Source organism: Catharus ustulatus, chromosome 1 (genome assembly GCF_009819885.2).
Source record: "Catharus ustulatus isolate bCatUst1 chromosome 1, bCatUst1.pri.v2, whole genome shotgun sequence".
Taxonomy (NCBI): Eukaryota; Metazoa; Chordata; class Aves; order Passeriformes; family Turdidae; genus Catharus; species Catharus ustulatus.
The window spans coordinates 156,284,756-156,308,777 of NC_046221.1; the positions used below are offsets into that span (position 1 = coordinate 156,284,756).

General features: G+C 43.7%; 1 protein-coding gene and 1 long non-coding RNA gene across 4 annotated transcripts in view; both read right to left on the minus strand.

Moving 5' to 3' along the window:
- LOC117003159 (zinc finger protein ZFAT-like) overlaps positions 1-10,900 on the minus strand; it is a 113,538-nt gene extending 102,638 nt beyond the window's left edge. The window contains exon 1 of the mRNA XM_033072833.1: positions 10,841-10,900. The gene's annotated coding sequence lies outside the window, so the exon portion shown is untranslated. The remainder of the gene's footprint in view (positions 1-10,840) is intronic.
- An 11,844-nt stretch (positions 10,901-22,744) lies between these two features.
- The window catches only part of LOC116997596, a 69,528-nt gene continuing 68,250 nt past the window's right edge, over positions 22,745-24,022 (minus strand). For all 3 annotated transcript variants that reach the window (XR_004418205.1, XR_004418206.1, XR_004418207.1), the window contains one exon: positions 22,745-22,960. This is a non-coding gene — a long non-coding RNA (uncharacterized LOC116997596). The remainder of the gene's footprint in view (positions 22,961-24,022) is intronic.

Sequence of the window (24,022 nt, forward strand, 5' to 3'; positions counted from 1 at the left end):
CTGTCTGCATCGAAGCTCACCCCCACTGCAAGTCTGAACACTGTCCTTCAGCCTCTTTTGTTAACACTGCACATTAACATGGAGCTCTTCCCACAGGCTTCTGTGCCAAACACAGTCAGCAGACTCCACCTCCATGGAAATCAGCTGAGCAATTCCACAGCAATCACTTTTCCTAAATGCTGGAAGGAGTCCCAAGTTTGTTTTCTGTTCCCAATGTTCCACTTGCCAGTACTTGGTACAGTGCAGGTTCGTCCTGAAGCAGCCGGCCCATGGGGAGGCCAAGGCAAACCAAAAGAACACAAAAATAAACAAAAACCTTTCTGGGTAGTCAGAAGCATCTTAAAGCACCTCAGGCAAAAATTTCCCTAAAGACTTTGTTGGTATAACACCTTTCTGAATATTAATATTCCCAAAAAATACCAGTGAAAACCTCTACCAAAGGATGTGGTTCTATCCTCCTTCACTGATTGGAAATGACACACGTGCTGCTGACACATTAGTATCACTCACTTCATTAGGTCAAGGGTACAGCTCTGCAGAATTAGCACAAGTGATGCAAGTTAAGCCCAAGAGTAGAGCTTCCACACAAAACTGACATTAAATCTGAAGTTTCTGCACTAAAGATTTTATTTTGTATACGAGCCTGAAATAAAAGCTCATTAAAGCCAGGCATCAACAATAACAAATCAGCCAAAAAAATTAAAGCTTCCCACCTCATTTCAGCATATTTGCCTATGAAAAATGCTTACAAAAACAGCAAAATAAGCAAACATATGGCTCTTCATAGGAATCCCCCCATACTCAATTCATGAAGCAGATGATGTTCTCTGAAAGAGGACTGAGGTGAAAGGATGCTGCAGTCCTTAAGACTTACTTCACCTTTTGAAATAGTTAAAAAGTTCACTCAGCTTTCCACAACAGTTACCATTTTCTTCAACTGCTTTTTAAAAGTCAAACAAAGTAGGATAGGCAACTGAAGAAAATTCCCAAGGTGTTTGGGCAGTGACTAAACTCTGTAATTAGTCATCTCCCACAGCCTCTTTTGAGGCGTGTTTACCTGCAGGTGCAGGACAAGTTACTGGAAGCAATTTTTAGAGACACCTACTGTTCCTACTCTTTATCTGAGTGACCAACTGCAAATTTTCAGTCAGAAGGTTCAAGGCCAGGCTGGATGGGGCTTTGAGCAAGTTGAAAGTGTCCCTCCCATGGCAGGGGGTTAGACCAAGATGGTCCATTCCAACACAAACCATTCTGTGATTCTGTAACTGTAGCATCTCAAGCAGGGTTCAATGGAGACTGTATTAGCTCAACAGAAATGCTGTAAAAACATCAAAAAATTCCTCTGAGCAATCAATTCCATTTAAAAAAAATCGATTTCATGTGCAGTTTGCAATTTTTTTCAAATGAGAAGCATTCAAATATAAGTGGTGCTAGAGTAAAAAACATCAGCAGTAGCATCTCTAGAACAAGTAGGTTTTGTAAAAATTGCTAAAAGTTAACTTGTACAATGGGACCCACAAGCAGCACACTTAAGGAAATACTGCAAACACAGGCTTCCAGTCATTTGTATACAATAAAGCACCAAAATTCACCATTCTTGCACAAAGCCAGTCAGCTGCCTTAGGCTCCACTTAAATGTAGGAAGCAGAGTATCATAGTTGGCAAAATCTGTCAAGCTCTGTACACAAGTAAAATCTCATATTTAATCTTGCAAACACCAATTTAGCTAAAGTATTACTTAAAAGTAAAACACCTCAAGCTAATTATATTTTACAACTTAAACCAGTAGCTTGAAAGACAGGAAACACCACAGAGTTATCAATAGCCTGCACACCACAGTATTTCAGTCTTCAACGATCTGCAAGTCCCATCTGTGCAAAGAATAACCAGACAGCTAAAATAACTTGATTCTACAGAGGGGAATAAATGACTGAAGCAAACAGTCACAGAGCTCAAGCTACCAGCTGATTATAAACTGTCTAAACTATTAAGAAATAGATTTGCAGTGTACCACTAAACTGGCAGAAAACTTCTCATTTAAAGCAGGCAAATTCATAAAACATTACCCCTGCTCCTGCACCATCCCCCCCCCCCCCACCCCCCCCAAAAATAAAATCATTAACAGCCTTTGAAAACTGCAGCAGAGGTTTGGTTTTACTGGGATGTCTGACACTCCCAGGAGAAATTTAAAAGTAGTATTACACATTACAGCAATTCAAAACCTGTGCAAATAAAGGTCTTGTAATCCTAATTTCTATATAAGCAATAAGTCAGGTATCATTAACTACAAGAAAGAACTTCACACTGAGGCTTGTGTTGTGTAAGAAAAAGCAACAAGCACACCAAACTTCTCTCTGATCTTGTAATAAATATGCAACTTCACATTAACATACAGAATCACAGCTTCCATCAGTTTGTCAGAACCAAGGAATGTTTAAGTACACAGATTCATTACACTTTGATGAGATTTTACTGCTCCTAGTTAATATTTGGCATAACTTGACTCTTAACTGAAACATCAGTTAGCAGACCCTGATCTAACTAGTGTGTTTATCAAGGCAAGTCATTCAGTCACCATATTCAAAGCAAAAAACTCATAATAAAATTTTAATTAGTTTTCTGAACTCAAAGCAGTCATGCAAGCTGAAATCAAATGAAGAATGCAAGACCAAACAATCATGCCTAATCACATTATATCTGAGGATATCAACTACTATGTTCATTTTGTAATTAACAATATCAAAAGCATTGGATCGGATGTGGCAACTCTTTTTTAAAGTTAAAATAATCAAAAAAATAAAGGAAGTCAAAATGTACAGAGGAGTAGTGTAAGAAAATATCACAGATTTCCTTGTTAAAGAATCTGTCTTGTATCACAGTTGAGTCAAGTCTGAACACTGCATGTTCTGTTAAGCTAGAGATATGCACACCAATCTTCATAAAGCCCTAGAAATCACCTTCACCTTCATTTCCTTGAAATACTCCCTTGATATATTCAGAACAGATGAGGGGCGGGTTGCAGAAAAACTGTCTGCCCTGATACGAGAACATTCCCAATGTTCCAGTGACCTGAAAGTACCTGATCCTGTCAGCAGACAGCTTAGCTGTCCCACTGCAAAGGGCTGTGTGAAATTTGTCCTTGACCTACAGGGAGATGCAAGGGTTATGCTCACAGAACCACCACCAAGAAAAACATTCCTGAACACGGCCTTTGTTGTACTGGGATAAAGTATACACCTGTCAAACTAATATTAAAAATTAGTTAGCTGTAGTATTTCTTATCTTAACCTAATTTGATAGGAAAAAATGTGTTTACTTATCCTTCTGCAAGTGAGTGAAATATTGACTGCTTTTAAGTTAAAGTTTTACTGGGTAAGTTTACTGAACAATAATTTAAGATAAGCAAAACTCCCTAAGAAGCAGACTAGGAAGAAGATGAGAAAGAATGTTTATTTACAAGCATGATTTGCATATAATCAGATCATTTAGCTAAAATTTATCAGCAGGGTTAAAAATATATCACACGAGGTCTCTATAAAATGCTCAAGACACTCTCAGAAAACATAGAGTTAACAAAACACACTACACTAATCATATGAGCATGTTGCAAGCATGTTCATTAAAATACTGATGCATATCAAATATGGACCAGCCAGCCAGCAACATGAATACAGACAGAATGAAAAAGCAACTCTTTCAACACAAAGGTGCCCACCTCCAGCCAGAGTCTAGTGAGGATGAGGTAAAAGAAAGGAAGATGTGTTAGAAAACTCAGCAATTTTAACTTTGAATACTTAAAGCTAACACTAATGAGAGACTACTACTGATTTGTCAGGCCCAACAGCAGAGACCTGCTTTAGAATTCTAGCTAAGAACAACCAGATGCGTCCCTATGTGTTAAACCAGAACATAACTTTCTGTCTGTTCTGCTTTTATCCTTTTGTTTCCCATTTCAATCTTACTAAGTAAGTTTGCCTCCTGTTTTACTATTTTGTTAGCCTGGTACTGAGGCTATAGGGAAAGGAGACAGTTTGGTGCAGGTTAATAAAACTGCTCTGTGCCAGCAGACCCGAGAAGTACCCTGAGAGAGGCGTCTTGGAAGCTCATGCACTGAGGAACATTTTCTGCCAAGCTGCAGAGGGTCAGCAGGGCATGTTTTGTTGCCAAAAAGCACTTTCCAGAAGCTACAAATCTGAGCCTTTTCTGGGAGTTATCAATAGCACACAACGTAGTTCCCCACTCACCCAAAACTGCAAACTCACACTGTGATTGCTGCATGTAAAAGGGCCCATGAAAGTCAGAGCATGGCCACTCTGAGCAGGGAACTGAGCAGTGTGGACAACAGACAGACACCAGCTCATTCTTCAGAACGCTGTGAAACACTCTGAACATCTGCAGAATGACAACCCTGCATTTGGCTGAACCCTGCTGTATCTGCAGAGAACAATGAAGTGCATGAATAAAGCCCTCTGAGGCTCAGCTGGCAGTTTGATTTATTATACTCACGTTAAGCCTCCAACGTTCATTCTCTGCATAGCTTGGATACAGCAAAGGATTTGGCTTGGACTATCTTACTTTATTTCTATATTCTTTACACAAAATGCCCATGCTCTAACAAATTTCATTAATACCACTTTAGTATCTAACATGTTGATTGAATGTGAAACATCACAATTAAACTTCCTCATTCCCACAGGATTCATCATGCCCTCAGACATGAAACAATCTTATCTAGGGCACTTCTTGTGAATATTTTAATCATTTTCCCTTTATCTTTCTAACCTTCACTTCTGCAGAAATACAGACCACATTTGCTCTACCTTCTTGGGCTGTTAAACTCTTTACTGCTCTTGTTCAGACTGAGGCATGCTAAGACAGTGTACAAGGAGCAAGCTGCTAGCATGCAAAATTATCTGTACTAAATAAATTTTAAACTGAAAAGTGTGTTGAGATCCTTCCATTCAAATGCCAGCTCAGACAAAGCAATGCCTCTTCCTTGGGAAGTAGGGAATTCTCCAGTTAGACCAGTTCACTACTGTTTTAACCTATGGAACTTGCTGAAAGAGAAAAGAGCAGGAACTTGGATACCAATATAAACAAGTTACTATTGATCAACTGGATCTCAACACACTCTCATCCATATGTATACCTTATTATTACTATAAATTGATGTTATAACCTTTTTCATGCAAGAATCAGTAGGGCAGGAGGGCTTTTCTTGTTCTATTTCTGGATTTGTTTTTTTTCTATAATCCTTAGCATTGCACAAGGGGTTACAGGATCAATCATTCACCAGTGCAGCCATCCCTCCTGCTCTTGTTTCCACTGCACACTCCAACAGTGCATCCAACCAACAAGCTGGAAAAGACCAACTGAGCCAGGCAATGAACAGTCTGGCCAGCTACCCAAAGAGTTTTCCAATAAATTAGATAAAATAATTTATGTAAACAATTTATGACAAATGAATCTTACTACCTTCCAGAACTTTTCAGAAAAAAAATAAATCTATCCTCACACAGGTAGTGGCACAAAGATTTTGGATCATTTTAGTATTATTCCATGTCATGCATGTCAAAGGTAGGTCTGTATCAACTGTTCTATAAGTGAACAGATTTTTTTAATGTTTTCCAGTCCTGATAGTTCTGAAAGCACTGACCTTTCCCTCATCCCAGCAGTTCCCTTGACTATGGTGGGCATGCCTTCACCCTCATATGTTTCTAGCTTGAAGATTCTTACTTCTCTGGAGTATGGAACACTGATCACAACAGAAAAAAAATCCCTAGCACATTCACCAAACCCAAAATGCAGCAGCATGCAACCAGCATACTGGCAGTCTATTCAGCTCGTTCTCAATCTGATTATTCACGTGTTTTGTACTGACTGCCATCTGCCCACTCCTCCTCCTGTCTGTCTCTGACATAGACTTTGTGGCATCTCATGAGCCTTTTTTTTAGCACTTTTCTGCACACTTCCTTCAGGACATTGCTACACAGAGGGAATAAACTTAATTATAAGATTGTTTCCTGGTGCTCCCCAGGCATTACATTTCAAATCAACTCCAATTTAGAGAAGATTTTGCCATGTAACACTCAAAAAAGCCCTATATACTTACCTTTTGTTTTAAAAACATTTATGTACCTATCATATGCATGCAGATAAATTTTACATATTAAATACATGTATAAACGTATTTACATAAATATGTAAGATGGGAAATAAATTCAAGACTACTCACACTCTTTTTCCCCCATTTAAACTGCAATTTGAGCACCAGAAGATACATACCAGAGTAAGCACACAGGTATTTTTATTTTAGGCAAGCAATCCACTGCTTCATAGGACTTGACAGTTGTCTCTATTAACTCCATGGCTGTTGTAGCCAAATCTTATCATGCACTGAAAAGGATGCTGGGATTAATTATGTAGCTCCAATCTGGCCCTTTTATTAGTATCAGGAATGTTCATTCCCCAAGTTGTACATGACAGTCACTTAAAACTCCATCTGGCTTTTATGATTTACACCAGGAACTTCCGTGCGAAGAGCTCATAAACGTATTAACTGCACTGAGGGTTTTGGGTTTTTTGTCCCTCTCAAAGAAAAAAAAAGTCTTCAACAAACAGCTCCAGTATGAACAAACCTGCAAATGCCTGTTAGCACTTCGAAATTTAGGAAGAAAGAAAGGAAGATTTGCTGCTTCTTTACACAAGGCTTGTTTGAAAAATTTGGAGAAAGATAAACGCAAAAGAGCTTTCTCTACTCTCTCTGCTGCTGACCTTTAGACCTGACACCCACTGCATCCTGTGGGAAACTTTTTCCAAGAGCCAGCCTTCTTATAAATATTTTAGCAGATTTAAGCATCCAGACTGCATTTTATTTGCCCACATCTACCAAAAACACTACTGATTCATGACAACATACATGTGGATCTTTATATTCACATAAGTATCTGTCACACAATAAAAATTAACAGAATCCTGAATGTGCTACATGAAGATACTTTTGTAGCTTGGGGTTTTTTGGAGGAGTTTGCTTGTTTTGGGGTTTTTTTTTTACAATATTTATTTTTACAGCTGCTACAAGTCTCTGAAATACAACTTCATTGCTGCCTATTCCACTGTATATGGTTTATAAAACAGATTTGCATATCCTCCATAAATAACAAAAGCCCCAGGAAAAGTTCATGCATCCCTATCTCTGGTCAATAAAAGTTAGTGATAACTCAATTTCCTTCTCAAAAATAAAAATTCAAGTTTCTCTTAGATGTTTTGCCAATTAACATCCTTAAACTTACAAGAAAAGCTTACTTAAAGGAATCTGTTCAGCTTTTCAGCGTCTGAGGACTGCACCTGTTCCTTTTTAGATAACCAGTCCCCCTGTCAAGTCTTGCACTCCTCTTGTTTCTGCACTACAACGAGAAACTTTTGTGCAGTATGGAACAGATCACTCTGGAAAATCACAGGAAAGATTCCCATTACTGCCACAGGGAACATCAGCATTCCTCTCCAGGCGCACTTCTCCTCCAGGTCAACCCTTCTCCCCTCTGTAGGTGGTTCCCCTGCAGAGCTGTAAATCTCACAGTCTTGTACACAGCTGTGCCAGATCAGTGCTCAGAAGGAAAGTTTCCAACTGCTCCAAACAAGCCATGGAGTCAGACAAGGACAACCACCAAGACAGGTAATCAGGAATTTGGCTCCCTCACACTGCTGCAGCACTAACAAAAGAGACTGAAAGTATGAAACATTAGACACTGTTCAAAGAAGGTGCTCCGTTTACTTAGAATTAGATTATGCTCATTGCTTTACTGCACGATTTTATGCCAGCAAGTTTCAGCTAGATTTAGCAAGCAAGAAAAACAGAAGAAATGTTTGGCTTTAGTGCTTATAATGGAGGGTTTGTTTCAATTTCACCCATCAAGTGGCAGTACTTGCATTACGCATGAGTAAATGCCAACTGCAAGGACAAGTTTGAAGGATCAGTATCTGAAGATACAATTCCTCCCAAAGACCTTGTAACAAGAAGTGTGCAGTGACAGTGTAATAAAAGCCTTTATTTTCCAGTCTTATCGAGGCTTCTGTCGACACTTAAGTCCTTTGGGTTTTATGGTTGTTTTATCACCAGCCATCAATGTTTTATCGTAAGCCATGGAGTGGTCCATCTATGTAGGATAGAGATCAAGGCTTCAGTCCAGTAAAACTCCTGCCACATGACTTCACAGTGGTTACAGCTCTATTACCAAAAGGAGCAGGGGACAAGCTGTGTGTCACTCCAAGTTATTCCTCAGATGTCTCCTAGGACACTGTTACGCTCCTGGCTCATAGGAAACTTGCATGCAGACATTTGAGACAGGCAGCAGCTCCCAACCCCTCCCGTAAGATAACGCCAGTGAATTATCATGCATGAGAACAGCAGGACAGGATGTACAGTGTGAGCTTACATAAGACACAAGGCACTGCTGGGAACCAGCACAAGTGAACAGCATAAATGGCTCAGAAAAATGCTGATGTCACTCGTGTACGTTCGGCTTGTGCCGGCCAAGTTCCTCTGAACCCAACACTGGCCTTTCTGGCTGTTTGTAAAACCTTGCAGCCTGCTCTGCTACAGCCAGATCTTGAAAAGGAACTTGTTTCCAAAAACCTGTGTTTCTTCCTAATGAGAGCTTTCTTTAAGATGAGCAAGAATTTAAAGAAAAACAGAAAATGTAATGGAGAACTGGAAAAAGCATGTAATTGTGTACACAAACACTTGCTCCTAATACTTACTGAGAAAACAGTTCAAGCACAACTTACCCATTTTAAAACATGACCTCTGCAAACCTACTAAGGTCAATGAGACTTACAGTAGTTACTCAGTGAGCCCTGCTTGCATAAATTAAAGATGCCTAAGGGTAGCTATGAAACCAGGTATTTGATTTTTCCAGGGCACCTACATATTAAGAATTAACAATGAATTGCCATTCTACCAGAGCAGCTTCCAGGTTCATTTAAAAAAAAAACCAAAAAAACCCAGAAACAAACCAAACTAAGTTGTGCTTACCTCCTCCTCAACACAAAAGCTTTCCTATTTGATGTTAATCTGATTATGGAAGTTTCATGTTAAATTGAGTAGGTGAGAAACTATGTATCAAATTACTTTCAAAAAATCCCCAAGGTATGAGGCAAACAATGCTTCTTCCTGGTTTATCCTTCTACAACATACTAAAAAAAAATTAGAAGAAAGGATGAGTAATCTAGCTGCACAAGTCAGTATTAAGCAAAACTGTAAAGAGAGAAAACTTATTTCACTCAGGTCAGGATTTGCAGCAGTAACTCCCAGTTCTGTGCTTGGCTGCTTCCATTTGTTATTGCAGTGGCTGCACTTCAGAGCAGTGTGTGAACCATGACAGTCAACTCCTTCAGCTTCAGAACTCCTGGATTTAGGTTTTTGCCTGTGAAATACTGGAAGTACTCCAATTTTCCACAGAGAGCATCCTATAAGGTGAGGGGAAAAATACTGTTCCTAAATCTAAGATTGCTTATCGTCACTCCCTCTAGCATTTTCTTGCCAAAATACCATGTAGTTCAGAGATGTCAACTATCAGGGATAATCTGCTACCTTAGAAATTCAGAGGTTTCCTTAGCAGTGGAAGAGGACACCACACAAGTTTGTTACAGGCAAACAGATGGGAAAAAAACCCATCCATAAAGTATGAATAGCAGCGCTTTGAAAGCACGCACTACATCAAAATATGAAGTGCATGCAAGATGACCACAGTGCAAATCATGCAGTATCACAGGTTATTTAATGTCTTTTTAAGCAAGTTCATATTTCCATCAAAGTGTGGCTACCACAGGTCACAACCTGGCTAGAGTCTTTCTACTTCCATAATAGAAACACCATTGCCATCTACCCATTATTAGCACAGCAGATAAGCATTTCACAGTCATTAGTATGTTTATCCACGGGACGTTTTTGGAAAGCACCGCTATTCCCGATTCAAAAGCAAACAGAGGACTGGCTGGTGCAGAAAGGCTGATCCAAGGTCACAGAGTAAGTCTGTGGTAAAGTAAGAAACTTCACCTGGTTTTGCCTTCTTGCAACTAATACTTTCTATTAATGAGTCATTGCTGCTCCTCTAAATTATTCTTTCAGCAGGAAGAGACAACAGACTGCCTGTGGCATTCAAACTCTACATGCTAATAGCAGCTCTGCTCCAGGGTTTGCTAAAAAAAAAATAAAAAATCACACCCAAGGGCCTTGTTCTGTACTGTCACAGAATCCTGCTTGTGCACTGAGCTGCTGTGGGGGAAAAAAGGAATATACATATATATATCATTAGGTAGCCTGCCTCGTTTGTGACCCAGCTCTTTCCCTAGAGAAACAAAACCCAGTCCTTGAATAGTTTTACTCCCTCACGCCGCAGACCACCGGGCAAGGGCAAAGTGCAGGGAGGACGGGACAGTCCCTGGGAGACAAGTTATGCAAAGCTGGGGGCCGGGGCGGGGGGGAGCGCTCCCTAAGGTCCACAGTGAAAAAAATAAAACAAAAAAAACCCTACATAAAAACCCAACTTCTGTTGGCGGGTCATGGGGGTCAGAGTGCCGGGGTCACAGCCCTGGGGGCTCCGGGAGAAAGGAGCCCCGGCACGGGGGGAGCACCGGGAGGGTGCGGGGCTCCCGCCCGACCCGCACAGCGCAGGGAGCCCTCTGCCAGCTGCCCCACCGCCGGGCACGGACGGACAGCCGGCCGCGACCCCACACGCCGGGCTCCTCCAACAAGGCGCTCCCCGACCCAGCCCCGGCCCCCTCCTCGCCGCCTGTCCCCCGCCCCAAGCTCGGCCCCGGAGCGCCGCTCCTCCCGTACCTGTGCGGGGAGGCGGCGAGGACCGAGGGGCTGCCTCGCCCGGCCGGCGGGTCCCGCGGAGCCTCCCGGCGGGGCCGTGCCCGGCCGTGCCCCGCTGCCGCCGCCGCGGCCCCGCCGCGCTCGCTGCCCTCGCCTCCAGTTTGACCTTTCCGTGTCTCCGCCGCCCGTCCCCGGCACCCTCTGACGTCACCGCCATGGCAACCAATCCCCGCCCTCTCCCGCCCCGCCCTCCAACCCCGCGTGCGCGCATGCGCCACCGGCGGCAGGGGGCGGGGCCGCGCGCCCCTCGCGGCCAATGAGCGCGCGCCAGGGGCGGCCTGGCCCCGCCCCCCCGGAGTCACCCACAGGGCACAGACCCGATAATAAATGTATAATATTGATATTATACATATTTAGATTATATATATGTATATGTATGTGTATATATATGTGTGTGTGCATGTATATGTGTGTGTGTGCATATATATGTGTATGTGTATGTATGTTCCTTTTTTAACCCCCACAGCAGCCCAGTGCACAAGCAGGATTGTTAGTACAGAACAAGGCTCTTGGGGGTGATTTTTTTTTTTTTAGCAAACCCTGGAGCAGAGCTGCTGTCGGCTGTAGGGTTTGAATGCCAGGGGCAGCTTGGTGTCCCTGTGAGCACGTGTGTCCAGGGAGTGCAAGATGTGAAGTGTGAGCACTCAGTCAGTCATGGAGTCAGTCCTTCATGGAATGAGTCCTTCATGGAGCCAGTCTTTCATGGAGTGAGCCAGTCCTTGATGGAGTCAGTCCTTCACGGAGCCAGCCCTTCTTGGAGTCAGTCCTTCATGGAGTTAGTTCTTCATGAAATGAGTCAGTCCTTCATGGAGCCAGCCCTTCATGGAGACAATCAGTCATGGAGTCAGTCCTTCACGGAGTCAGTCCTTCACGGAGTCAGCCCTTCATGGAGTCAGCCCTTCATGGAGTCAGTCCTTCATGGAGACAGTCCTTCATGGAGTGAGTCAATCCTTCATGGAGCCAGTCCTTCATGGAGCCAGTCCTTCATGGAGCCAGCCCTTCATGGAGGTAGCTCTACATGGAGACAGTCCTTCATGGAGACAGTCCTTCATGGAGTTAGTCAGTCATGGAGTGAGTCTGTCCTTCATGGAGTGAGTCCTTCATGGAACCAGTCTTTCATGGAGCCAGCCCTTCATGGAGCCAGCCCTTCGTGGAGTGAGTCTGTCCTTCATGGAGTGAGTCCTTCATGAAGACAGTCAGTCATGGAGCCAGCCCTTCATGGAGCCAGCCCTTCATGGAGCCAGTCCTTTCCTTCCCTCCTCTGCAGGGAGGGAGGGAATGTGGGGTCCTCCTCGATGGCAAGTTGAAAGTGAGTACCCTGGCAGCCAAGAGTGTCCCGGGATGTCAGGGACAGCATGGCCAGCCAGGTGACGGGATTGTCCTGCACTGCTCTGCACTGGAGCAGCCTCACCTTGGGTGTTGGGGGCAGCTTTGGGTGCCACAATATAAAGACTAAGCCATTAGAAAGTGCCAAAGAAGAGCCATGAGGGTGGTGAAGGGTGTGGAGGGAGAGCCACACGAGATGTAGCTGAGGATATCTGCTCTGTTCAGCCTGGAGGATACTGAGAGGAGACCTCATTGTGGCCTGCAGCTTCCTCACAAGGAGCAGCATCAATCTCTTCTCTCTGGTGACCAGTGACAAGGGGATGGCCTGGAGCTGTGTCAGGGAAGGTTTAGGTTGGATATCAGGAAAAGACTCTTCACCCAGAGGGTGGTGGGGCTCTGGAACTGGCTCCCCAGGGAAGTGGTCACAGCACCAAGCCTGACAGAGTTCAAGAAGATTTTAGACAATTCTTTCAGACACACAGTGGGACTCTTAATGATTGTGCTGTGCAGGTTCAGGAGTTGGGCTCAATGGTCCTTGGTGGTCCCTTCTAACTCAGGATGTTCTCTTTTAGTCTATCCTGTTTGGTTCTGTGAATTTAAATGCTGCCTTTTCTATGCACACATTTAAACAAACCCAGCTTGTGCCACCAACGTTTGCCTGTTCCCTTCCATCTCTAGTGTTCTTCCACATCCCATGGCACTTAAATATTCCCTGAGGATCAAGCTGCCTCTCCAGTACCACAACTTACAGCACGTTCCCATTGTTTAGAGAACATATGGGTAATTGCTTTTTCTTTTCCCAAAATACTTGGCATAGAAATCATACATGTAGTATGTATAACATATGGAGGGCTGCAAATTTCAATGCCTCAGTGCACAATGTGTGCATAAATGTTTTATGTGTAAATGCTTTGCTTCAAACACTTGTCAGCTGTGAGCACATGCAGCTTGCAACGCGTGTAAGGTCAGTGTGTTTGACTCTGGATTTGTACTTTGTTTCATGATAGGTGTGTGCATTATCAGCATGTTACATATTTCAGGCTTTAAGTCAAGATAAGTATGCAGGCATGATATTTAAATACACTATCAATTAGCAATTACACTGCCTTTCATCTGACCGACATGCAGAACACACTGCATACTTTATGTGTGCCACTTGCTGTGACAAATTTCAAATTATTTTAACCAGAATATTCATTCAGAAATACAATCCTATATTCATCAAAAATACAAGCTGAGATGTGTTCATCAAACCTTTCCTGAAGGTGGATAAAAGAGCATGGATACAGTTTTCCTGCCTTTGAAATGCACAGTACCTTTCTTCCAGAGTATTAAAAAAACAGTTTAAATCCTATCACAGCATGATCAGGATCTGCAGTGTGAATTCATGAATTGTCTGAGTCTTCTCATTTAAAGGCAGAGTTTTAATAAGGAAATAATTTTAAAGAGACATTTTTAGCTATCACTGAATTTGTGACATGTTTTTTTTCTCATCAGCCCAAGTAGATGTAGTGTTGTATTACTGACTGATAATGCTGTGGTTGTGGGTTCAATACCTGCATGAGCCATTCATTAAAACCTGGACTTAGTGATCCTTGTGGGTCTCTTCCAGCTCAGAACATTCTGTGATTCTGTGAAAACTCTGCAACTGGCTGCTATTCAGGAGTGTTTGGGTGGAAGGTGACTCTTGTGTGGTGGGCAGTGAGGGTGATACCAGCCTGTCCTGGGAGGCCGTGTGTGCATCTGCTGGCTTAGCAGTTCTAGTGAGTGCAGCTCTGCTGGACTTTGCTTTTCATGGGTTCCTTTAATTCCAGTCTCCAAGCCATGAGCCTGGCTGTGGTCAGCTTGCAGGGGTGTGAAGGGGATGAGTTTGGCCAGTCAGGAGCAGCCAGGAGTGACCTTATTCAAGGTACCAGACAACTATCTGGGCTGGATGTGCCTGTCAGCCAGGATAAACTGTGTGTCAAGACACTAGGACTTGGACCTTCATATTTGTAATGCTGGAAAAGTGCAATGCCCATCTTACCAACCCCAAACCAGAAGGAAGACTTTGAAAAGCAAACTTTTAGGAAGGGCATAAATAAATGGGCCAGCAGGGATCTATCAGTCTGACCTCAGTGTTTGCTTTCTGCAGGTCTCCTGTTGCTCCCCAGTTCAGCAAGGAGAGCCCTTTCTTTTCTCCCTGGGGGTCAAGTGGTATTATCAGTCTTTGTGGGTCATATAAATACAGTCCTCAGTAAATTCAACCCAAATACACTTATTTGGCATTTTTATCTATGACATAAAAGCCAAGATAAGCCCATAATGACTAATTGGACGTGATGAAAGGGGATGGCACAACAATGTAGGTGAGGGTGGAGATGGAGAAATCAGTCTTGAGGAAAGATCTGGCACCCACAAGGCATGAGAGAGCCAGAGCTCCTCGGTTCAAATATAATCTTCCAGAAAGGGAGGGGCAAAAAAAAATAAATACAACCCACCAACGTCTCTCATTCTTGCACAGAAAATGCCAGGATCCCACACCTGATTTCCATGAGAAAGGCCACTTCTGGCATTGACATTCTGCTGCATGGAGTCCCTGCCGCAGACCTCCTCCTCAATGCGAGGCTGAAAGAGGAGGGGAGGAATAACCTCTGCTTTCCGAAGGGGCTGGAGCTGCCAAAGAGGCCCATGGAAAGCCAATTGTGCAATGAGGGAAAACAGGGAGGGAGGATCCCTGCTCATAGACACAGTGAAACGCCTGTCGAAAGTAAGTGGGAGAAGGGCTAAGAGGCATTGCAGTGCATTTATACAGATGTCAGTGAGCGCTGGTTTAAAGCAGAGTTGTTGACGAGGACACTAATGTGGGGTTGATTTTGAATGCTGAGGCATGTTGCACTCAATCCTTCCCTTCATATGCATAACATCCATAAGTGCTGCTGATTTCAAATCCCGGCTGTCACAGAGGTTTTTAAGCTCTTCTCATTCATAGATCCTGGAGTGCTTTACAAAGACAGAGCTATAAATAAGATGGATGGGAAAGTGAGGAATTGAGAGGGGCTTTTAAAGGCAATGGATTGTTTCTTTAAGGGTTTATGTGGATAAGAACTAGATAAGAACTGTCATTTTATTGAATATAAAATATTTTGCAGTGTCACACTGTGTCAAATTACTTGTGCACAGATATTTATATTATTAAGGCAAAGTTTTGTCATGCTGTGTCCAAATTGTCTCTAGCTAAGCTTTTGGAAAGCACAAAAAGAAAAGCACTTAATGTTAGATTTTAACACAGTGCATGGATGTTTTAGGCACTTTTAAACTGAACAGATCAAAACCTTTTATTCCTAAATGCCAGAAATCCAGTGATATTTATGTAACTATGTAATTTGACCTGTCTGTTTTACATGTTCCCAAAGGTTTATTATAGGCAGCTTTCAAATTAAGTGGGCTGGAACATTTGATGCTCTCTTCCCTGCTTTCAAAGGCTGTGCAAAGTCCACAGTATATAACAGAATGCTGTTAAAAGGGTAGCATTTTGGTTTTATCACAAGGTATGCAGAGAGGGAAAGGTTAGCACCCTGATCCTGATTCCAGCTCTGTGCTCCAAAACAGTCATTTAATTTGTGCCTTCTTTGTCTTCCCCCTCCACAGAGCTGGGTACAATAGTTCCTTATTCTCCAAAGTGGCACAAAGCTTCATTAACCTTGAGAAAAGGAAGGGGTGAATTGCCAACAACAGGGAGAGAGTGAGGAAAGCCCCAGCACTGTAAGCACCTCTGTTCACACTCAACTGTGTGGGACCATTTTACAACTGATGTTCCACTGCACCACAAACTTGGCAATTTTGGGAAAGGCTTAAACACTTTCAGTACATTTGAAATAACATTATTATATAACCAGGAGGCAGCCACAGACTGATGGCTCAGCAATGTTTTATGCAGCAATCCTTTCACCCAAGGGTGACCTTGTAACTGAATAATCAAAGCCATACTCTACTCACAATTGCACCTGTACTGCCACTATTTACATTGCAATAGCACCTGAAGGCCCCATTGTACACGGCACAGCAAACCTGTCCGGGTTTGGAAAAGACTGGAAGTGGGAGGGGAAGCAGTAACAGACACAAAGTATTTGTGTCAAGGTCATATACCAGAAAAGCAGCTCTTGCAGGACAGAAGATCAGCTGTCCCAAGTGCTATGCCCCATGAAAAGAACCTTTAGGGATAAAAGGACATATTTACTTGTGGAAATATAAAATACTGGAAGGTCACAATGTCTGCAGCAGGATTTGTTCTTTGTTTATTCTACTTGCTGGCTGTAGAAGTGCTTGTTTGGTAGTTAGAGGATTTGGCTTTTTTTCTTAGACATTTTAATATTTAGGCAAATATTAAATTGCAGTTTAATTATCAATTCCCTTATGAGAAGTGCGATATTATCTGAAGCACATTATTATTTTCCTAATAACAGACACAAAAGATCAATACTTTTATTTCAGATTTTTTTTTTATTGTTGGAAAAATTAATTGTTCCTGAAGTGACGCTGCTTTTGTAGTGCTCTTTTATAGGGTGTGAAACAATGAATCTTCAAGTCACACTCCCCACTTTCTACCCAGTGTGTTCCTCTGTCACTATCAGCTCTGCTTTGGTTTGATCTAACCAGATGGTATCTCACAAGATGCTAGACATGAATATTTCATATGGTTTAGAAACTGTTTTTCCTCACTCTTTAGTGGTAAAATGTGTTGATTTAAGACTTTTCACAACTTGAGATACTTTCTGGCCTGGCGCCACAACTCAGGCCAAAGACAGCTGAGCATTGTTGTCATCTCACAATGTGGGAAGCAGAGGATGTTTTGAACTGCTGGAAAAATGGAGCTGAAATTTTCCATTAAAAGAAAAAAAAAAATCATTGTTCAGACAGCAATCTTCCAGTCAAGCTGTACTTAAGTTACATTTTTTTGGACATGAGTGGAAAGTCAGAGGCATTAGATCAATGCATTTTTTGATCCATTGAATCAGCAGCCAAGTTAATTTCAAATGTCTGAGCCAGCAAACACTCTGCTTTCATTCAAAGTTGGTTTTATTTCAGCTTAGGCCATTTCTAACACTGCTTTCTTGTTCACAGTATCAAAGTCTTTAGCACTGTAACTTGTGATATAACTCAATTAACAGTCACCTTCCTTTCCCTCTGACTTTGCTTTTGCTCCACTTTGGAGATTTGAGTGATTCCTTTTGATTTAGGTCAGTGTTGGTTTTAGTGGATAATCGATATCAAGTTGCAAGTGCTGCACCAGAGCTCTGGAGCTTGCAAAACCAGTTTTTTGGTTTCTTCAGCTGAGTGTGAAAACTTTTATTTTGGCTTTTCTGCCACAATCCACCTCCAGGTTAAGACACACACTTGCCTGCACATAAAACTTCTGTGCCATTTAAGATGTCCTAGGCAACTACAGCTCCTGCTTCAGAAGGTCACAAGTCCACTGCAGGTCCTGTGTAATTTCTGGCAGTTCCATAAATGCATCTGAAATACCCTGGGGCGCCTCCAGTGACTCTTGGCATGTGCATTTCAATTGGTTAAATGTAACTGGGCTCTGTGCAGGTGTCTCTGTCTGAGCTGGGTGTCTGTATTGCCAGCAGAGCCAACAGAGACCCAGCCAGCAGAGCCTAGAGACCCACCAGCTGACCAAGCTTTGAATGTCCACGTTGGGGTATGAGATGATCATGCTTTTCTGCTGGACATTCAGCTGACATGTTTTCTTGAGCAGGGTGTGTTTTGCTCTTTTGTGTACATGCTGAAATCTAATTTAAACAGTCTCTGCATACCAGAGGAGGAGCCATATAGGAGGAGCTAAGTAACCAAGGATTGAGGATCCAGGACTTTCTTTTCAGCTAGAAGGCTAACACCTAGGCAGGCAAATTCCCAAGCAAAAAGTCCTTCTTAACCCAGCTGTGGTGCTTCTCTGTCCCCCAAAACAAGCCTTGCAATCTCCTGGAGTGGCGAATGGTCCATTTATAAAAGGCACACTTTATGTCAATGTACATCTGCTCTAGTTTAATTCATGTTCATATGATGCTCCTGTTAGGCACACACTCCACATGGAATCTGTGAGGTGTAGATTCCCATGTATTACATTAGAAGTAAGAAATATCAAATATCAACCCCTCTTTGGGAAGAGACAAGTGGTGGCAACGGTGGAAGAGCTAGGAATTGAAATCAGAGATCCAGGATGATACAGAAGATCAAGCAGATGCAGCACAGGGCAGAAGAAAATAAAAAAGGGCGACAAATCAGATTGGAGAACATGGAGATAAAGGAGAAAAGGGAATAGCATGCTACTTGAGAGGCAGTGTCAGACAATGATGGAAAAAACAGAAGATAAAGAGTAGAAGAAGGCGTTGGTCCGTTGGCTGGACTATGGTATCACCCCGGGACACCAGCAGGACAAGTGTTGAGATTAACAAGAAATCTGTGAAAGCAAAGGAAAATTGTTAGGCTGTGTTTATCAAAGCAATTTGAAGAGCTGTGTAATTCTGCCCTGATGGCAGAACAGCATGGGGGTCACAGCATCTCTGCCCTCTGACACACCAGCCCTGCAGGGCCAGAGGCAGAACAGCTCCAGTGAGTGAGTCCCTCTGCCTGCTATTATGAACAGCCTCATGAGCGGGTTCAGACCTGTCAAATTTTGTCACAAAAGTAGTTTGGATGCCCCCCAGTCTCAACATACTGCAGTAATTAGACCTCCCTGTTCAGTTGGTTACAAATCTGCACTAATTTCTTTTTCTGAGACAATTTATACCACCTGTTTCTGCACCAGAATTGGCTTTTCACTTATATAGTTTTCCCCAGTGTTTCCCTCCTTGTTGTATTTTTAGAAAGCAGTTATGTTCCCTTGCAGCCACTCTTCTGCCAGACTAAACAAGACTCCTTATGAAACAGGACATTATAAAATAGGCCCTCCAGTCCCATGGTCCTTCAAAAAGCCCTTCCTTTCACCTAGTCCACACTGAACTTGTCTTTTCTGATCTCATTCAGTCAGATGTAGGCACAGTTTTTCAGAGAGGCTGGAGGGATGGAAATGTTTGTGGTGACCACAGCTGCACTCCAGAGGTTTCAGAGTCCTGCTTTCAGCCTTGCCAGTCATTCCATGTGGTCAGGATCCATAGCATTTCTCAGTCATGGTCCCTTAAGGCCATTTCTGCCCCTCCCAGTGGAGTACCTGAGGGGCCCTGGGCTTCCAGACTCCACCATTTCTCTCAACAGGGCAAGACCTGGCAGATCTTCTGGCTGCAGTTAACTTGCCTCCAGGAAGGTTGTGATTCCCCCTTCTCCTCATTCCCAGCAGTGTCTAAACCCTTTGCATGAGATGAGTCAGATTCATACCTGTATGTGCGATGGCAGCTCTCACCTTCTGCTTAGTTTTGGATCCTCCACCTGTGTCCAAGCCCAAATGTTTGTAATAAACTGGGGAGAGGTTCTGCCACACAGCACTTCTGCAGCCCTGTGTGGGATCCCAGTGCCACCAGCCCTCCAGCAATTGCAGGAACAACAATTGTTGCCCAGTTATACTTTTCCTGCAAGGGGCATTGCCTGCTATGCTTACCTTGAAAAGACAGTCTTTTTTTTATCCTAAACACTTTTTTTTTTTCCTAAATATCGGAACAAAGCAAAATATATGTTGAAAATAAGGGAAATGTTACCCCTCAAGGTCATCTGTCTTTATGATCTCACTAACTTTCTTTATACCACCTTTATCTTTATTGCAGTTTTTCCTCGGGAGGATTTAACCTTCGGACTCTTTATTCTAAGCATGGGAGTTTTTTTTGCAGTGGCTGCAAATATTCTTCTGCATTATATTACAGTAGTTTCACGAATACAAGCCGCATGGATTATAAGCCGCACCCCCGGTGCCTCGACAATGTTGCTGTCTTTGTCAATAGATAAGCCGCACCCCGAATATTAGCCGCACTTTCGTTCGTCGCGAGAATCCGTGCGCAGCTTTCACAAATTGGCCAATTAGTAACAGGATCGCGGCATAGCGGGCTTTACTGGCTCGGGGCGGGGCCAGGAAGGCTCGGCCCGCTCATGGTTGCTGACGGGGCCGGCCGGGTGGTGCTGCAGCCGCCGCCGGGCTCACTGGCCCCCCTCTCCCGTCAGCACCGCCCCGCTGCTGCGTTTACGTACTCGCCCTGCCGGCGGGCCAGCCGCTGCCGCCGCTGGCAGGCATGCCGGCTGTCCCCTCCCATCTGCACCGCCGCCGCGTTTCCTCGCCCTGGCCGGCACTGCAGGCCCCCGCACCGCCGGGCTCCCCCACGCTGCTGGCCCCGATTCCGCTGGGCTTCCCCCGCTGCCAGGCAGCCCCACCCGCCGGCCTTCCTGCTTCTGCCATGCTCCCCTGCACTGCTAGCCCCAGTTCTCCCGGGCTCCCCCGCCCTGCTGGCCCGGGCTCTGCCGCCCCCCCTGCCCCGCCCTGCTGGCTCAGGCTCTGCCGCCCGCCCCCGCACTGCTGGCCCCGCCTCTGCCAGGCTTTCCCACCTCAGCCGGGGCCGGCCGGGCTCCAGCTTGGCTTGGGGCTGCCGCGGGCTCTCACTTCCGTGTTGGCAGCTTTTAGAATTTTGTTAATAGATTAGCCGCCCCAGAATATTGGCCGCACTTCCGGGTTTCCACCAAAATTTTGGTCAAATTGGTGCGGCTTGTATTCGTGAAATTACTGTACTCTTCTTACTTTTCAAAACTAGTCCACCACATTTTTGTTTTATAATCACAATCATTGAAGTGCTGGTCAGAAGAGACTTCTGGAGGTCTCTGGTCCAAACACTCACTCAAAGCAGGTATTGTGCTAGCACCTACTGGGAAAAGCCATGGCTTTGACCTTTAAAAATCCCCAGGAACAGCAAATCCACTACCTCTCTGTGGAAACCTATGCCTGGACTTCATCACCTTCCACGAGGAAAAGGTTTTCATTTTGTCCCACCTGAATTTTCCATGGTGCCTTTTGTGGCCATTGCTCTTCCTTATCCTGTCTGCAAGGGCTGAGAGGTTTGTCTACACTGTCTTTGCATGTCTCATCTTGCTGTAGCTGTAGAGAGCTCTCAGATGGTCCCAGACTTTGCTCTGCCAAAGAAAACAGACCCAGAGGGTTTCCCTGGGTGGAAGTTGGGATTATGATCACAGAATCATAGAATATCTCAAGTTGAAAAAGACCCATAAAGATCTTGGAGTTCAACTCCCTGATCCTTGCAGGATATCCTACCACAGAAGCTGATGAGTAAGAGCATCATCTGGACACCCTGCTTGCCCAGGGGGCTCAGATGTGCCCTGTGGTGGGGCCATGGGAGCCAACTGGGATCAACTGTGTCCAGTACAGAGAACCCTGGCCTCTCCACCCTGCAGCCCCATGGCTGCCCCTGGACATGGCCAAACCCTGCCAAAGCACCAGGCTGACCAGGCCACCTCCCACTGGAGTTGCGCCTTGACTTATTGCTGAGGTCACTGGAGCAAAATCTGGCCTTGAGAAGTTTTCATGGACTCTCATAAGCAAAGGGCATATGGAGGTAAACTTCCTTGCAAAAAGTTTAACACTGAAGTCTCTCATCCAGAACATCCAATTTTCTGTATTTTTGAAATTGATAGTTCTAATTTGTCTTCTAATAAAAACAAACCCTTCATCATCAACTCTCTTTTTGTGGTCTGGTATGCTCACCCTGAGAACCATTCACAGGTGAGTCAGCACAATGGCATCAGCTCTGGTCTGGTGCCATCACAGGGTGTCAAACCTGTCATCACATCTCACCCTTGTCACACCTTGGCTGTCCTACCAGAAGGACTTTGCTCACTTCTGTAGTCTCTGCTCATTTCTGAGTCTCCTCCACAATAGAGGGTAATCCATCTCGCAGAAAACTGTGGAAAAAAGTTATTTCTTGCTTCAGACTGTAATTAGATTATCTTTAGTTATTACTCCACTCTCTCTGCTGAATACATATGCTTTTACCCTCTTCTCTTTTTAATTATATGGCTAGAAATCTTTTACTGTGATATATCTTTTGTCTTGCTGTGTTAACTATTCTCTCTAATGTTTCCCTAGACCAGAACAACATCTGTGTACACCACGGAGGCCACGGTTCCCATCAGGTTTTGATGAATGGACCTCCACCAACCTTCAGCATTCCTTGCAGAACGCCATGCACTGCTATTACCTAAAAATTAATTGGAAACATTATTGGAAACCTTGCTTAATGTAGCTCCAGAGACTGGCTGGGAATTAATGACTACCTCATCCAAAATTTCTTTTGAAAAACCTCAAATGCTAAGGACAAACTGGATGGAGAATAGAGAGAGTGATTCAGCCCCAGCAACTGAGATGCAGTCCTGAAGGGTGATGTGTGGCGCTCTCTTTTACAGTGTGTCTTTGTTTAAAAGACAGGTGTCTGCTAAGGAAGGCAGGAGCCTCTCTTAAAGTGGAAAATGTAACCCCTGTTCCTACAAATTATTATAATTTTGAAATGAAAGAAATCTTAGGCAAAGATATGGGAATAGGAAAAACAGTTCTTTACTAGGAAAATTAGAATTTAAAAAATATACAGTAATACAAAAGAACAAAACACTGACAGAGTCAGAATACAACCTGATACTCCATCAATCAGGGTGTTGGCAGTAGTCCCATTAAATGGTGGCTGCATCCTCCTGCAGTGACAGATGTGATTCTGTTGAAGCAGTGATCCTGGAGAAGGGTGCAGTTTTCCTCTGAAGGTCAGTGGTGATAAAGATGGGCCTGGTCTTTCTCTGGGAATTTAGTAGAAAAAGGCTGCTCTGATGTTCCAAATCTCAGTTTTTATCTAGGTAGGGAAGGCTTGGCTCCTCCCCTGGCTGGAGCATCTCCCAATGGGATGAAGTAATTTTATCAGTCATGCAGTGGGACTCAATGGCCATTAACAGAAGATATCTCCTTGGAGGGAGGATGGGTTGTGGAAAATATAAAAAACACTGCCCCACCTGGTTTTAACAGCTGGCCCCTTAACAGAGGAGATCTCTCTGGAGTTATGAGGGATGGGTCATGGTTAATTATTTCAGATATCTGAAAATATTTTGAGGATTGGGGTTTTTTTCTGCAGTGATCAGTGAGACAAAATTTCAAAAATAAACAAAATTGGAAAAATCCACAAAATAAGCAAGAGTGGGGCCATTATCTTGTTCAGGGCTGACTGGCATAGCTGACTGTACCTGTATTTTTAAATTTCTGCCATTCAAAACAGGATGGGCTCATGCAGACTCTACCAGCTCTTGCATGGTGTGTAGGAATTCTTTGGGAAGACACTAACTGGGTGAAATAACATCTCTTCTCACAGCGTAAAATAGGGAGAATTCAGTCCCAGTGCCCAAGAACTTTCTCTGCATTTTTCCATCTGTTTGTGTGGGTGTAAGCTGCATGACAGGCCTGGCAATTTATATTAAAATAAATTATGTATTTAAAAAACAGGGGAGGGGAGGATCCACAACTGTAAATCAAACACTGCAGTTCGGATACCTGTGAAGATACTTGTAAAGAAATTAATTATTTGCTCCATCCCTGTGAAAAGCTGCCAACATGGAGTTGTAAGAATAAAGCTTATCCCATGAATCCAGTGTAGTTCTTTAGCCCAATGGGTAAAGGCAAAGCAGTTTTGCCTTGGTTGTTATAAAAATCTTGCCACAGCCCTGTGGAAATGTCTTCTCTGACAGGCAAAAAGAGCTGGTCTAGATGGGCTCTGCTTAACCCAGGTGATACCCCACATCAGCACGTCAGATCCCCAAGACCACTTTCTGTGATGAGACATAAGGAACTGGATGGAGGAAGGCAGAGCTAAA